Here is a 7,987-nt window from a genome sequence, read left to right as displayed (position 1 = left end):
TATATTATCTCAACTATTGGATCTTCTATTTCATTATTAGGAATTTTATTTTTCTTATTTATTATTTGAGAAAGTATAATTTCCCAACGACAAGTTATCTCCCCTATACAACTAAGTTCATCAATTGAATGACTTCAAAATACCCCTCCCGCTGAACATAATTAATCTGAATTGCCACTTTTAACTAATTTCTAATATGGCAGATTAGTGCAATGGATTTAAGCTCCATATATAAAGTATTTCACTTTTATTAGAATTACTAAATGACGAGATAACTTAATTAATTATTTATATAATGACAACATGAGCAGCCCTTGGCCTTTAAGACAGTGCCTCTCCCCTAATAGAACAATTATCATTTTTTCACGATCATACTCCTATAATTTAAGTAATAATCACAACTTTAGTAGGTTATTTAATATTTATATTATTTTTTAATTCATACACAAACCGAAATCTACTACATGGACAAACTATTGAAGTAATTTGAACAATTCTACCAGCTATTATTCTATTATTTATTGCTCTTCCTTCTTTACGACTTTTATACAGGGTGGCTGATGAAAGCCGCTACCAAAAAACAATTGAATAACTTTTTTTCTTTTTAAGTTATCTGTTCCATTTTTGTTTTAATTTGCAGATTGATCTTTAAAATTTATTAAAATGGATAACTGGGACACGCAAACAAGAATTTGGATAGTCCGCCGCTATCACGCACTGGAGTCCGTAGTTTTGGTACAGAGAGAGTACAGGCGGATGTTTGGCGGCGATCCCCCGAGCAGATGGACCATAATGAGACTGGTGAATAATTTTGCTGAGCAAGGAACAGTCGCAAGAAGGCCTTATCATCGAAACCCACCAGTTCGGACGGAGGAAACGATCGCTGCTGTAGCTGCAGCTATACAAAGCAATCCAAGGGTTTCAACAAGAAGCTTATCTGCTCAACTTGGTGTCAGTCGACAGTCTTTGCAAATAATAATGCACAAAGATTTAGACTTATTTCCCTACAAAATTCAAATGGTTAACAAACTGAATGCAGCAGACTTGCCGATTCGCTTGGAATTTCGCCAGAAGATCCTGCAAATGGTGGAAGAAGACCAAAACATATTAAACTGCCTTTTCATGTCTGATGAGGCCCATTTCGATTTAAACGGCAATGTGAACAAACAAAATTGTCGAATATGGAGTACTTCTAACCCACAGATACTCCACTAGACGGAATTGCATCCTCTTCGCGTGACAGTGTGGTGTGCGGTTTCTTCACGCTGTATTGTCGGGCCTTATTTTTTTGAAGAAAATGGTCACACCGTTACGGTTACTGGAGACCGTTATTTGAAAATGCTGAAAGAATTTTTCTATCCAGAACTACGCCGAAAGAGAATTCCTTTCAACTCTGTGTGGTTTCAACAAGATGGGGCAACGTCTCACATAGCCCAGACTGTTATGACAGAGTTGCGACGAAAATTTCCCAATAAACTGATTTCAAGAAACTCCGAATTTCGTTGGCCCCCCAGGTCGCCTGACCTTACTGCACCTGACTTTTTCTTGTGGGGTTTATGTAAACAAGTAGTTTATAAAACAAAGCCAACAAATTTGGATGAACTAGAACAATCCATTCGGGCAACAATTGCGGCTATTCCTGTCGCAACTCTCAAAGCAGCAATGAACAACTTTTTACTAAGATGCCGCACTTGTGTCAACGAGCATGGGGGGCATTTAAATTCAATTATTTTTAAAACTAGTTAAGCTACATTTAATAAAATTTAATGACCTTCAACTTGAAAAAAAAAAAAATGAATTCCATACACTAAAAAAAAAGTTATTTGAGTTTCTTAATGTAGCAAAATTCATCAGCCACCCTGTATTTAATTGACGAAATTAACTTCAGTAACTCTAAAAGCTATTGGACACCAATGATACTGAAGATATGAATATTCATTCATTTTATAAATGTAGAATTTGATTCATATATAATTCCAACAAATGAATTAACAGCAGATAGATTCCGAATATTAGATGTTGATAATCGTGTTTTTTTTTCAATAAATTCACAAATTCGTATTTTAGTAACAGCTGCAGATGTAATTCATTCATGAACAGTACCCGCTCTTGGAGTAAAGGTAGACGGAACTCCTGGACGAATAAATCAAATTAATTTTTTAATAAATCGACCAGGATTATTCTATGGTCAATGTTCTGAAATTTGTGGTGCTAATCATAGTTTTATACCTATTGTTATTGAAAGCATTCCTGTTAACCATTTTATTAAATGAATTACAAATAGAGTAAATTAATTCATCATTAGATGACTGAAAGCAAGTATTGGTCTCTTAAACCACTCATAGAAGTAAGTGCTAATTTACTATTGATTGATTTATAAATAATATTTAATAATAAAGAATTAGTTAAATTTATAACATTAGTTTGTCAAACTAAAATTATTAAACTTATTAATATTTTTTAATTCCACAAATAGCTCCAATTGGTTGATTAAGTTTATTTATTATTTTTTCTATCACATTTATACTTTTTAGAATAACAAATTACTACTCTGTAATTCCTCAATCCCTTAAATCTGATGCAACTAAAAAATCTTCCATTCAACCTTTTAATTGAAAATGATAACAAATTTATTCTCAGTTTTTGACCCTACCTCAAGTATTTTTAATTTATCTCTTAATTGAATAAAAACCTTTTTAGGATTAATAATGATCCCTTCAACATATTGATTACTACCTTCACGATATCACATTTTCTGAAATTCAATTTTATTAACTTTACACAAAGAATTTAAAACTTTATTAGGATCTACAGGACATTCAGGATCAACTTTTATCTTCGTTTCTTTATTTTCACTAATCTTATTTAATAATTTTATAGGACTATTCCCTTATATTTTTACAAGTACAAGTCACCTAACATTAACTTTAACTTTACCTTTACCTTTATGATTATGTTTTATAATTTATGGTTGAATTAATCATACACAACATATATTTGCACATTTAGTTCCCCAAGGAACACCAAGAATTTTAATACCATTTATAGTATGTATTGAATCAGCAGTAGCAATTATTCAATCCTATGGATTTGCAGTATTAAGTACTTTATACTCTAGAGAAGTAAATTAATTTAATTAATGTCAACACATGCTAATCATCCATTTCATTTAGTATTATAGATTATAGCCCATGACCTTTAACAAGAGCTATTGGAGCAATAACATCAGTTTCAGGTTTAGTTAAATGATTCCATCAATATGATATTTCATTATTCCTATTAGGTAATATTATTACTATTTTAACTGTCTATCAATGATGTCGAGATGTCGTGAAGCAACTACCTGTAACATTAGGTCTACGATGAGGAATAATTTTATTTATTTTATCAGAAGTTTTATTTTTCGTATCATTCTTTTGAGCTTTTTTTCACAGAAGATTATCTCCAACAATTGAATTAGGAGCTTCATGATCACCAGCGGGAATTAAACCTTTCAACCCATTCCAAATTCCTCTATTAAATACAGCTATCTTACTAGCCTCAGGAGGTAATCATACTCAAGCCACACAAGGGTTATTCTTCACAGTATTATTAGGAGTATATTTTACTATTTTACAAGCATATGAATATATTGAAGCACCATTTACAATTGCTGGCTCAGTTTACGGTTCTACATTTTTTATAGCTACAGGATTTCATGGAATCCACGTATTAATTGGAACAACTTTCTTATTAATCTGTTTAATCCGACATTTAAATAATCACTTTTCAAAAACACATCATTTCGGTTTTGAAGCAGCCGCTTCATATTGACATTTCGTTGATATTGTTTGATTATTTCTATACATTTCAATTTATTGATGAGGAGGGTAATAAAATAATATAATTAATATTTACAATCTTATATATAAAAATGGAGACGTTTTTTTGTGTTCGTTAGTCGCCGATTCACGCCTAAACACATTCACCGATTTCAATCAAACTTTCACAGATCATTGGTATTGGTCCATAGATGGTTTATGTGAAGTTTTAAAGAAATCGGTAAAAGTATGCGTGCGTTGTGTAAGTGTGAAAAATGCAATATTTGCGTGTTTCCCTTATACGGACATTAGGTATACGGAATGAAAATACACGCGAATGAATAGAATATACACAGACATGAATAACATTGCTTCCATGTCGAGTGACGTATGGGACTGTATTATTCGTAACGCAATAGTTGTCCTCTCTTTTGTTTCCCTTTTATGCATGCGTGACACGGCATCAAAGCACATTGCTTTTTTTTAAACTGGAAAAATATTTTGAGCTTCATTTGAACGTTTTATGATTTAGATAAAATAAAAATTCGTTAAATATATTTGATTCCATTAATAACCATAAGACTGTATTTTTCGAAGTTCAAAGCCGACGAGCAAAATGTAAAAAATAAATCCTCCTGTATGTACATATATATACTCGAAAAAGTTATGCTAACACTTTTTTCATGCATTTAGGTAGTCAATTTTATATGGTTTATACGTTTACGAGATAAAGGTATAGCGCTGAAGACAAATGCTCAGGATATAGTACAAAAATGCATATTTCACATAGTAATATTATCATTGTTAAAAGAGAACAAGTTTGTATTAGGTAATAATTAAATAATGCAACCTTATGTTCTGCTTTGACGAGTGGAAAAACCAAAATAAATAATTATATAATATTTGTATGTGTGTTTAAAAGAGTTGGATTATTTTGTGAGTGTAAGCGGTTTTAAAGCCAAAGAATAGTTGCAACATTAAAAAATTGCTGAAACACATTTTCATTTAACAACTAAAATAACAAATATGAGCAAAATATGTGCTTTCTTCAATTTTCTTCTGTTGCCAACTTTCTTAAAAACGTGAATTCACCGCGATGCGATACAGAAACAAAAAGACAGCGACAGCGCGCAGAGGGTTTTGAGCAGTAATATAAATTTGTACCAAACAACGCATTAAATAGTCATTTTAGTATACTTTTGGTGTTTACTTATTCAACTAAATGCATGTATTAGTTTTTCTTTAAGAAATTAATCTAAAATTTGCAACTTTTTTTTTATGATTTCTAAAGATTACTTTATTTTTGCCCAAGAGCAACCTTGCGTACAGAAAATTGTGTTGTACCTAAAACTTCACCACTATAAACTTGGTCCTTATAAAGGACTTTCACCACAGTTTGTTTACTGGATATACTGAGGTCAAAATAATCAGCTGTATCAAAACCATTTGATGAGTGGTCAACAATTTTAAAGTGCGTTTTTCATTGTTGTTTTTTTTTTGGGAAAAAATGTATAAAAACAAAATATATTGTGCGTAAAATTTTAATAATCAGTGAAAATAAAAAAACGGTGGTTTCGTTGTTGTTGTTAGCGATTGTAATGCACATTGTGAGTTTTTCATGTTTTTTTGATTAAATTCAAATGCGAATAAATGATATCGGTCGTCGGTCGCGTAGAACGCAAAATAGATCAAATGAAAGGCAAAATCAATCACAAGAAGAGCGAGAAATTCAAAACCAAAATCAAAGGGAACGTATAGCCAGATCACGTTCAGGCCATTCACCTGAAGAACGTATACAACGTAATGAGCAAGATAGATTAAAATAAATACAATAAACAAAGCACAAGGACAATCGCTAGAATTATGCGGAATTGACTTAGAATATCCATGCTTCTCCCACGGACAATTATATGTATCATGTTCACGTGTAGGAAAACCATCAGTTCTGTTTATTTATACCACAACTCAGGGCAAAACAAAAAATGTAGTTTACGAAAAGGCTTTGCGTTAGTTTAAGTTTAAAATTAACATTAATTTTATATTCTAAAAAAAGAATAAATACACATAGAGTGAATTTAAATCGAGTGTTCATTATTCATTCTTAATTTTGATATGCCTAGCGAAGTAGGCAGAGGGTCCGCTAGTATCTATATAATATATAAAGTATATTTGACTTCCAATCATAAAGTCTACTAATTAGAAGTATAGATAATTTTTTCAATTATTATTATAGCTCTAACCTTAATAACAATTACAAGCATTGTAATAATTTTAGCTTCTATTTTATCAAAAAAAAGTATAGCAGATCGAGAAAAATGCTCCCCATTTGAATGCGGATTTGATCCAAAATCATCATCACGTCTTCCATTCTCTATACGATTTTTCCTAATTCCAATTATTTTTTTATATTAATTTTTGATGTAGAAATTGCATTAATCTTACCAATAATTTTAATTATTAACTTATCAAACATTATAATATGAACAATTATATCAATTATTTTTATTATAATCTTAATTATTGGTTTATACCACGAATGAAACCAAGGTATATTAAATTGATCTACCTAACATATAAATGATATAAATTAAATAGGATTGTAGTTAATTATAACATTTGGTTTGCATTCAAAAAGTATTGAATTTTCAATCTATCTTAGATCTATTTATTTAGTAAATTCCTAATTATTAGTTTTATAAATACAAACGAATATGAAGCGATTTATTGCAATTAGTTTCGACCTAATTTTAGGTAATTTACTACCCTTATTCTAAAATTTAGTTTTTAGTTAGATCTATTTATTTAGTAAATTCCTAATTATTAATTTAATTGAAGCCAAAAAGAGGCATATCACTGTTAATGATAGAACTGAAATTTAATTTCCAATTAAGGAAGTAAGATGTTCAAGAAAAAGCTGCTAACTTTTATCTTTTAATTGTTAAATTCCATTTATACTTCTATTTATATAGTTTAACAAAAAACATTACATTTTCATTGTAAAATTAAAAATATTTTTTTTATAAATTACTAAATTTTATTATTTAAATTAATTTAATATATTAATAGAACTAATCAATTTTATATAAAATAAACTTTTATTTATTAAAATAATTATTTATTAAAATAAATTAAAAACTTTTTAAATATTAAAAAATAATAAACAAAATTCAATGAAAACAGTTTATTTCATTTCAAATAAATTATTTTACATTTATATAATACTAGCAACCCGCCCGGCTTCGCACGGGTATAAAATATATACCCTATGTCACTCACTGAAAAAATGATTAAAATCGATCCAGTAGTTTTGGCTTATTCATTACTGCCCGTGACCCGCACCCGTTAATTTTGGAGTAAAACAGTTCCCCTTTCTTTATAGCATGAAGATTTCCTGCTATCTTTGGAATATCTAAATTCATACCCCACACTTTTACATATTTACTTTTTGCATTTTTACATATGTATTTATTTTATTTTTACAACAATTAATATACAGAATGTCTTTATATACAACGTTCATAGCTTTCTTGTCATTAGACAATACAAACATGTTTTCTCTAGAGGTTACTCTTGAAAGAGCGACATACAGTTGGCCATGTGAAAAACAGTCAACGCTCAAATCTAAGCCTGCAACGTTGAAGGTTTGACCCTGAGATTTATTAATGGTCATTGCAAAAGATGTCTTTACCGGAAATTGTAAGCGTTTAAATTGGAATGGTAGATCCGATGGTATCAGAGGGATTCGGGGAATCAATACATCTTCTCCGGTACCACATCCTGTGAGTATTGTGCACTCTATTATGAAAGTTTTCAGTGATTTTACCAGCAAACGCGTGCCATTGCAAAGTTTAGGTGGATTTAGGTTTCTTAATAAAATAACAGGATAACCTATTTTCAACTCCATTTTGTGAGGAGGGAGTCCAGACGGGTTCAAAGAATTTAGAAATTCTGTAGGAAAATGAACAGCTTCTTCCAAATCAAGAACAGTATCGACCGAGTAGTATATTTTCGTCGCCGCATCAATCTTTGAAATAATCAAGTTATTTACTTTATCTACTTGTTCGTTAGTTGGTAACAGAATAGCTCTTTCTTTAAACGAAGATATTGTCTTTTAACTTATGTTATCAATGTCAGGATAGACATTGTTGACTAAGTCTTGGATGTTGTCTATCAAAACACAAAGGTTT

The 7,987-nt window shown here is 30.3% G+C and overlaps 1 pseudogene; it reads left to right on the top strand.

Annotated features, from left to right (window-relative positions):
• The first annotated feature begins 295 nt into the window (after positions 1 to 295).
• LOC129249830 (cytochrome c oxidase subunit 2-like) lies at positions 296 to 2,298 on the top strand (annotated as a pseudogene).
• The last annotated feature ends 5,689 nt before the right edge of the window (positions 2,299 to 7,987 follow it).

This window comes from Anastrepha obliqua, chromosome 6 (assembly GCF_027943255.1).
Source record: "Anastrepha obliqua isolate idAnaObli1 chromosome 6, idAnaObli1_1.0, whole genome shotgun sequence".
Classification (NCBI taxonomy): domain Eukaryota; kingdom Metazoa; phylum Arthropoda; class Insecta; order Diptera; family Tephritidae; genus Anastrepha; species Anastrepha obliqua.
This window is presented reverse-complemented; position numbering and strand designations above follow the sequence as displayed.